Here is a 9,632-nt window from a genome sequence, read left to right on the forward strand (position 1 = left end):
TGAAATTCAGATTTAACTGGACGTCCTGCATCGTTACTTGCCAAATCTGACAACCCTAGATGCCTCCAATCCGAGGGCGGGAGGACCCCCCAGACACGGAAATGCAGGTAAACATCTGAGCTTGCTCCTGCTCCTGGAGCAGTGGAGGGGCAGGAGGGGAGTCCTGGGGCGCCGGCTCGCAGCAGTTTAAAATTCCTTCCAGGCCAGATCCCTAATCCCTCGGTGCACAATGGCCGCCTTCTCCCCCGCCGCCCGCGCCCACGCCCTCCCCCGCGGGGCCGTGGCAGTGCCACCACGGGCCTCTTTAAGCCCCTTTGAAGCCGCCTGAGCCCCGCGCCGCGGGAGGCCCCGCCGCTATGCCAGCTATGCCAGCTATGTCCCCGCCGCCGCCGGCCACCACCGCTCCCCCATTAATGCTGGCTAATCTGGCTAATAAATAAGCTCCCCTCCCAGCCTCGGACCCCCGCTCGCTCCTCCCTGCTCCCCCAGAATTGATTTCAGGGCTCAGCTAGAACAAGCGCCCCCACTTCCTTCTGATGTCTCTGAGTGTTTTTTTCTCTCACTGCCCTAGGTCTGTTACCGCGTTGCATCTGCATCTCTTTCGGTCCACCTGCGCGCGGGGAGCCAGCCACATGGCTGGGTGCAGGGCACCGGACTCGAAGCCTGGGGAAGAGCCGCAGGACTGAGGAGCGCCCCCTGGAGGCGGGAGGAGGCCCGGGCCAAGCCCCCTCGCTGCCCCGCCCCAGGCCCCGCCCCACTCTGTCCGCGGAAGTGGGGAAGCACTGAGAGCAGCCACGGGATGGGTGACTCCTTGCCAGGAGAAGGCGCCGGCGCCTCCCGCGGCAGGAGTCGCTTCTCCGTGGCCTCTTTCGTCCCCTGCGTCCCTACCCGGCCTTCCGAGAGTCTGACTCAGAGCCGAGCCCGCATCGCTACACCTCCTACAACACAGCCGGAGCGCGCGGAGAAATTACAGGATTGCAGGGGCACGGCTAGTGCGCTCGAAGTACCCACCGCCGCTCTCCCCCGCTGCGCTCGGCGGCACGGGGACAACGCGCCGAAATTAGGCCGCCCCTCCCGGGTCCCGGAACCCGTCCCCCGCCCCCTGTCCCCAGTAGCGCGCGCGTCGGTTGCTCCCGCTGCTTCCTGCCGCCCTCCGGGACTGCCCCTTTGGTCCCAGGAGAGAGCTATGAGACACCTCCCCCCCGAACCTGGGGTGGGGGGAGGGGAGGACTTGGAGACCAGTCCCTAGGCCTGAAGTGGGGAAGCCGGCCCCTCCCCTCCCGTAAGCCTACAGTCTTTGAGATCTCTGCAGGAAGGGACTGGGAGAGTGGGGAGGGGGCAGGACCCTCTCGTAGACATGGTCACTGAGGCCGACTGGAAAGTTAACTGTCCCGGGCGGGGGTGGGTAGGGCACCCGGGCAATAGTATCCCATTTTGCATTGAAGGCTCAGAAAAGTAAAGGCTCTCAGGGAAGACCACCCAGCCAGAACTTCCAGATCAGCTCATTTAAGGAGCCGGACAGGCTCCTTCCCCTGGCTGGGGAATTACATTCCTGCGAAGAAAGGTGATACCCCCGCCGCAGACTGGAGTGCTGGCAGCCGACCAGCTGTGTCCTGTTGGCCACAAGGGAGCTGGTGAAGTGTGGCTCAAGTCTTCCATCCCAGGAATGGTGGGAGGAGGCCCTGAAGACACAGAAACCAAGCCTGGTGGCCAGCACTTGAGGGGAGCAACTTGGCTGTCAGCTTCTTTATCCAAACCAGGCTCGAACCTCTCCACTATCAGGTTTTTCCTGATGCCCAGGGGGTTGCAAACTGATGGCCTTGGGCCAAGTTTAATCTTTAGTGAGGTTTTTTTGACCTTCAGTGAGTATGTGGTTTTTATATTCTACGGACAATGTGGGCTGCCCTCCCCATTGGCAAAGGCCAGTGTGGCCAGACTTAGGTCCCCAAAGGCATTTGAGTTTGAGACCTTGATTTAGACCAGCCCACCTGGCCTGTGCCTTTAGCCTTTTCCTCATTTTCTAGGATCTCAGTCTGCACTATTGCACCTTTGTAGTTTTTGCATGTTTCTCAGTAAGCGTGCCAAGATGAGTGTCCCTCCGAGCCCCGCCTTATGCTCCCTACGTGTAGTGGCAGTGGTGGTTGCATATGCTTCTGGAAACCCCTCTGGCAGCCACTTTTTTCATCTTGAATATGTTTCTGCCTTGGGTAGGCACCAGACCTTTTCCAGCGGGGGTGACATGGTATTTTCTGCCATGAGACCAGAGGTTCCTCGAAGGCAGGGTATTGGATCTCTCCCTTAGATTGGGATCTCACTGAGGGCTAGGGGAATGGGGTGTGGAGGTAGTATCTTCCATCATAGGGAGCTCCCTGAGGGTGGGGCTGTGTCTCCCCTCAGACTGGGGGTCCCTGAGGGCCGGGCTGTGTCTCCCCTCAGTCTGGAGCTCCTTGAAGGCATTGGATTGTCCCCTCAGATGGGGCCTTTGCACCCCATCTCACCCCTCTGGCTCTCGGCTGTGTGCAGGCATTCCTCCCAGGACACCGTTTGTCGCGCTTCGATGAATGAAACCTACTAAGAATAACTCAGTCCTTGTAGTCTCTAAAGGACAGGGGTGTTGGAGGGGGCAGGCGGAGACTGGTGATTGTGGAGAGGCTGGTGGAGGATGGACACAACTATTCATTCAATAGCATTTCCCCAGGTGCCCATCTGGACACTGGCAGGAGACACAGGGGGTGCCACAGAGCCCCCTACTGTGCCATTCCCGCTGTTGCCAGTAGGGGGATGGCTACAGGACTCCTGAGATAGAAATCCCACCCCTCTTCACAGCCTTCTCACGCCAGAAGTCATCACCTCAGTGCCACCCAGCCCTCTGTATGCCTGCCACCAAGTCCCTCTGCCTGGAAGTCAGGTGCTTGGGGTGGGGGACTGCTTCCAATGGGACAGGCGTTGTGGCAGGGGGTGCCTGTGGAGCAGCCTTCATCTTCCTCCTGCGGAGAACTGTCAGACTGACCACGGGGGAATGGAGAAGCGGTCTCAAAATGGCAGGAGGGCATTTGGTGTTTCAACTGGGGGATGGGGTATGAGTGACCCAGAGGATGAACCCCTGTCCCCCACTCCCACTCCACTCTCCCACCCTCATCCCGCCCCTTTCCACTCCCAAACCTCAAGCCTCCAGTTAAGAACTGAGGGAACTTTCCAATGCAACTGTTCTCCCAGGCACTTCACAGGGGGCCAGTGGGGTGGGGAGGCTGTGACCTTAACTCGCGTCTCTGGATGAGGCCTTCCTGGCATTCTGCCCTCACCTGCCACCTCTTGAAAGGGACATTTCAGCCTGGTCAGCCTGTGAGCCAGGCAGCCTGGTATGATACCAGCTCTGCCACTGATCCCACTGTAACCTTGAGAAGCCATTTGCTCCCTGGGCCTCAGTTTCCCCACACATAAAATGAGTTTTGTCTAGGTTTCATGATTTTCAAAACTTTCTTTTTTAAAAATAATGGATCCTTTTACTTATATAGTAACTTATGTGGAGTCTCCACTAGTAACAGAAAAAGTTTGGGGTTCTATGGTCACAGTAGGAGTGGGGACCCAGAGGCCCAGTATTTAGTCCATCATACATGTGCGTGTGCATGCGCGCGCGTGCACACACACACGCACACACACACACACACACGTGCACACAGATTGGCTCCAGGGCACTCCACAGAGCCCACTTCACAAACCTCTGAACCCTGAAATCCCCTGTGCAAATATTCTGGGGCCCTTCCAGGGCTGGGAGCTCTAGAACCGCAGGTGCTGACAGCTCTGAGGATGAGGCAGTGACTGGGCCACCCTGGTGTAAAGAGCAGGGCTGAGGGGTCATGGGGTTGGGGGGCCAGGGCTGGTAGGGGGCGTCCTTGCCACACCGGGTAATGCCACTGATGCTGGCCAAGGGCCTGGGTCCAAAGCTGGGTCCGTGCACACCCTCCGTGCCTACCTGAGCCAGAAGTCAAGTAGGCTTGTCTGGCGCTGGACCCCCTCAGCTGGGGGGAGAGGGGGACACATGGGGACTGAGTTCCCTTCCCCAGCAGGAAGGGCAGCAGGTACAGGCGGGAGCCTCTGGCAGCCTTTCTCTGGAATCCCTCCCACCATGCCCAGGGCAAGGGCCAGAGTGGCAGGGTGGGGTCTGAGCACCAGGAAGCCCCAATGGGGTAGCATTCCCCACTGCAGGAGACACAGGGAGCCTCACAGCACCCCTAAAGCTGGACGTTTGAGGATTTGGTGATGATGGAGAATGCAGGTGGGAGGGGGCCTGTCAGACTCTGGTGACAGGAAGGCAAGAGTGAGGAAAGGAGAGGGGCAAATGCCACACAGGGAAGAAAATGGCACCAGTAAGAGGCAGGCCTGGGCCTGGGGTCCCAGCTTAGGGCAGCAGGGAGTGTCCCTCCAAAGTGGGGGAACAGCAGAAGCAGCCCCGTCCCTCCTTGCTGGCAGATGGACTGTGTTCAGGAGTCACCAGGCAAAGAAGGTGCCGCCCCCTCCCTTACACCCTCAGGCAGCCCTGGAGGGACCATGGCTCCCGATTTCCCTCCAGGAGCATGTGGGGGGAGCACAGGAGTCTCCCCCAGCCCACTTCCCTGGGACGTATGATGAGGGGGAAGAGCTACCCCCCCATCCTCTATCCCAAACACACACACACACACACACACACACACACACACAAAACACACACACTGGCATTTGTCCCCTAGAGACTTCACAGCCTCAGCCTCGGAAACTCAGGGATCGCCGCTGTGTGCCAGGCATGGCTCTGGGCACTGGGGGCTCCAGGAATGGAAAAGGCAGCCTGGGTCTCTGCCCCTGTGGTTCTCACATTCTAGGGAGGGAGTGACAGATCAACAAGTTACAAACGAATCAAGTTCAGGTCATGAGGAGGTAACCACTGGAGTGGAGAGTGTTGGATGGGTGGGGCAGTTTAGATGGGGTCATCAAAGAACGTCCCCGTAAGGAGGTGACCTTCCAACAGAGACCCGAGCTTCAAGAAGCCAGTTGTGCTCTGGGGCCAAAGGACTCCAAAACTGTACAATATTTTTAACAGAAAGGATTTAAACAGAAAAGAACGTGTATCTATAAACGTTAGGGCAGGGACATGAGAGTTGTTTCTGGAACATCTGTGATTTCTCCAGCACAGTGACAGGAAATCCATATTCATCTGCTTCCCTATTCAGAACCCTTGTGTCAAATAGTATTATTTTCATTTTACAGATAAGAAATATGAAGCCCACAGAGGTTATAGTCTCATTCATTTAAAAAGATCTATTAGGTTTTAGCCTCTGAAAACACTATAATAAATCCCATGTAGGCCGTGCCCTCTTAGGTCCTACAGTCTGAGAGCACAGACGAGGATCGCGGAGGGCTTCCTAGAGGAGGAGTCCATGTCTACGCGAGTCTGAACGGATGAAGAGGGGGTGACAGGGGAAGTGATGAGGTGAGGAGGGAACCAGGGGGTGGCACCAGTGGCAGGGATGCTGTGGGCAGAAATAAAAGACTGAGGACGGGATCCTGCCCGGCTGCCTGGTCAGCAACTTGAGGGGGTGGGGTGGTGAATGAGGACCCTGCAGGCAGGTAGAGAGGCAGGAGGGCAAAGGGGGCCACGTGGTGTGGCTGTTAGGCAAGGTAGGTCGGGTGGGGCCTCTTGCAAGTCTCTGGTGACCTGGCCCCCGTGAGTGATGCGGTTACTAATGGCAAAGGGTGGTGCCAGTCAACAGCCAGGACAACTCACACAGGCTCACACACTCCACACACACACACACGCAGACAGGCAAGCGCCCACCACACACACATGAGCACACGCGGAGCTGTTCTGCATTGATGAGGGGATGGGGTGAGGCACAGAACAGCAGGACCCCAGCATAGCTCAGGCCTCAGGCCCTAAGCACCTCTTTCTGGGGCGCCAGGGCAGAGGCCCATCCACAGCCCCCTCCAAGGATCTCAGGCCCCTTGCCCTCCCCCTCCTCCCCATAGGCTCTGAGGCCTCACCTCTTGACACCTTGTCCAGGGTATGCAGACTCAATGCTGGTCACTCACCAGGGATGCGGCCCTGGGCATTGCGGCCAGCAGTGGAATCCAGACGCAGAACAGACCCTGCCGGCTGGAGTGAGCAGGCCACATCGGAGAGACGAGCATGCGTAGGGTCAATGTAAGGACTCACAATTAGGGCCCTACACAGCAGCTCAGAAGCAGGCTGGGGGAGGCCACATGTAAGGTCAGTTCAGATGAGCATTCCTGGGAGGGGACTTGTCCCCCAGGGCAAGCAGCAGCCAGAGAGAGAGGGGTGCCCCTGACCTTGAGCTGACCAGGCCCTCCTGGAGCAGTGGGTCCAGACCTGGGTGTCTCCCTCTCCAGGGGATGATGACAGAGAGTGACAGGGTGGGGAGGCATCCAGAAACCCCATCATATGAGAAACTGCCACTGGCAAATTTCCTGTTCCTCCCTAGTGTTCATATCAGCTAAAGCACCGCTTCCTCAGGAAAGCCTTTTCTGACTTCTCTGTGGATTATGTCCCACTTTTATATGTTCTGCCTACCACCCTGCCCTGGTCCCAGGGTGGCTCTTACCAGAGGCAGCTTTACAGTTATCTGTGGAATTGTTCTGTTCGAGGTTGTCTCCCTGACTGGATGGTGAGCGCCCTGAGGTCAGGCCTGGATGTGCTGCCGCTCAGTATTGTCTTCCTGGTGCCTGGCACGGAGAAGTGGACAAATGTCTGCAGAGGGAGGGAGAGAAGGAGAAAGGGAAGGGGGAGGGAGGGAGGGAAGGGGAGGAGGGAAGAATGGAGGGGGAGCTGAATGAACTTTGAACCCTCCAAGGGCTGCCATAGAAAGGAGGACAGAAGGACCAGCAGCAGAAGGTCAACCTAGGAAGGTAGATTTCAAATTACCAACAGTAAGGTTTTAAAAGTCAGGTGGTCACATTGTGGACTGGGCTGCCCCAGAAGACTGAGCAGGGTGAGTTCAAGCAGAACCAAGAGGAATACTTCTCAGACGCACTATTACTTGAACGAATGATGGAACCAATGAAGATGAATGAATGGATGAAAAACGGCAACGACAGAGCATTTCGCGCACTGGGCAGAAGGCTGGAGTCTGATCTTTGTCCCAGAACTGGGTCTGTGGGTCCGGCCCCACCTGGACGAAGAGCCGTGGGCCTGTCCTCAAGGCGCTCAGCCTAGCGAGAGATGCACACAGCACATGCACATACAGGAAAGCACACTTTTTTTTTTTTTTTTTTTAATTAATAATTAGCAATCTCTTCCTCTCATGTAGGAAAAACACTCTGTATTTTGGGGTTTTTTTTTTTTTTTTTTAATATCTGGTGCATTTTCCTTTTGGAATTGCTTCCAGAGCTAGAGTTTAATTAATTTATTTTATTTATTTTGGCTGTGTTGGGTCTTCGTTTCTGTGAGAGGGCTTTCTCTAGTTGTGGCAAGCAGGGGCCACTCTTCATCGCGGTGCGCGGGCCTCTCTTGTTGCGGAGCACAGGCTCCAGACGCGCAGGCTCAGTAGTTGTGGCTCACGGGCCTAGTTGCTCCGCGGCATGTGGGATCCTCCCAGACCAGGGCTCGAACCCGTGTCCCCTGCATTAGCAGGCAGATTCTCAACCACTGCGCCACCAGGGAAGCCCCCACACTTCTGATCCATCCAGCAGTGCCAGACGTGTGGTGCTGAATGACACTCACAGCAGGACCAGGAAAGAGGTGTCTTGGGAGCAGCTCACCCCTGAATCCCCTCCCACATCTCCCAGCTTTCCCAAGGAGGCCACAGTCCGGAGCCCACTTTGGGCCACTTTCCCAGAGGATGACCCCGCAATAGGAGTCTGTCCTGAGGTCTGTGCCTCTCTGGCAGCTTCCTCCTCAGGGTGGGAGGTGGGGCTGGGAAGGAGGAACATGACACCTGGCCTCACTTGGCAAAGGCCTGGCCTGCAGAACCTGGGGTGGGCAGGGGGCAGCACCCTGGCTCTGAGTCCCCTATCCTGGCAAGTTCAGAAGCCTGAGACAAGTGCCCAGCCCACACCTAGATGCACCTCCCCACCCCCGTGAGCTTCCTGAGAGTAGAGATTTTGTCTTATCTGTCTCTATGCCACCCCACCACAGAGGAGGCGCCCAGCGCAGGGACCGGGGATACAGTAGCATCTAGACAGGAACTGGGCAGAGCCTGAGGCCCCCTGGGACCCCCAAGGCTGGGACCAGGTTGGACTTGTCTCCCGTCCATGCTCGGAGCCTGCCCTGTCACCAACAGCCCTGTCACTGTCAATGACTGTCAGTGACTCACAGCCAGCTGTGGACATGGAATGGAGAAAGTGGCCCCCTGCTGAGCTCATGCACTCACAATTAGGCCTCTACACCCCCTCACCACGGACAGCCTCCCAACCTCCACGCACGCACGTCCCAGGCTGCCCTTTCCCAACCGCAGCGTGCCTCTTACTGTTTATTTTAGCGTGATGAAGCCTCTTGAAATGTCAGAGCTGGAACCAAGCTCAGGATCATGCAGTTCAACCCTCTCATTCAACCAGGGAGAAAATGGAGATTCAGAGAGAGTAAGTGACATGTTTCAGGTCACACAGCTAATTGGTGGTGTGGCCAGAAATTGACTGTAGGCTTTGGGGGCCCAAATCCAGCTGTCCTTAACTTTCGACAGATGGTGTGGGGTGCAACCTGCTTCAGGCAGCCCCTCGCCAGGCTTCTGGAGCCTCTGGAGCCAGCATGCCTGGATTTGAACCCCAATTTGCCAGTTATCACCTGGGAGACTATAGGCAAGTTACTCAGCCTCTCCATACCTCTGTTTCCCCATCTGTAAAATGGGACTAACAGTGGTCCTTACTTCCCAGGTTAGTGTGAAGACTGAATGAGTCTTCAAAATATATTTTGAACTGCTGAGCACAGTGCCAGGCACAGAACGAGCACTGAGAACGTGTTAGCTAACCTTCTTGGATGGTTGGTGGAGTCACCAAGACCTGGTCCTTAGTGTGGAAAGTTCAAAATTTTGGTTTTATCAGTTTGCCGAAGGGTGAGTAGATCCCAGGAGACTGGTCATATAACCAGGCTTGCAACAAACTGATGGATGGTGTTACTGTGGGGACAGAGGTGGCTGTCCGAAGGACCACGTTGGCCACAGTGGCTGCCTCCGGCTCTGGCAGCCACCCCCTGAGATCTAAAGATTGCAGACCTCACAGCAAGGGCCGCTGGAGATTTTCAGGGCTGTTCAAGCTGGGTGAGCCTGAAGGATGCCCTTTTGAACTCAAGAATGGGCCTCTGTTCATCTGCAAAATAGGAGAAATCATAGCGTCTAACTCACAGGATGTTTGTGTGCACAATATCATCGGCCGTGGTACCTTTCCTGCCTTCCTCCCTCGCCATCTTGAGGCCAGTTGTCTCCATTCAGAGCAGCCTCCCCTGGACCCACTTGGATAAATATTGACGAATTCTTCTCCTTCCACGTTCCTCCTTTATCAGTAACCAAAGCCCTGACACCTCACACCGGATGAAGTATGATCCCACAACACGTACAAGATTGGGGTGGTCTCATTCCAGCCCCAGAGATGATTGTTGCATGGATAACTTAGTGAACCAATGCATGGAGCAGTTCCCAGAACCTCCTGAA

Source organism: Lipotes vexillifer, unplaced genomic scaffold (genome assembly GCF_000442215.2).
Source record: "Lipotes vexillifer unplaced genomic scaffold, Lipotes_vexillifer_v1.1 scaffold4, whole genome shotgun sequence".
NCBI lineage: Eukaryota > Metazoa > Chordata > Mammalia > Artiodactyla > Lipotidae > Lipotes > Lipotes vexillifer.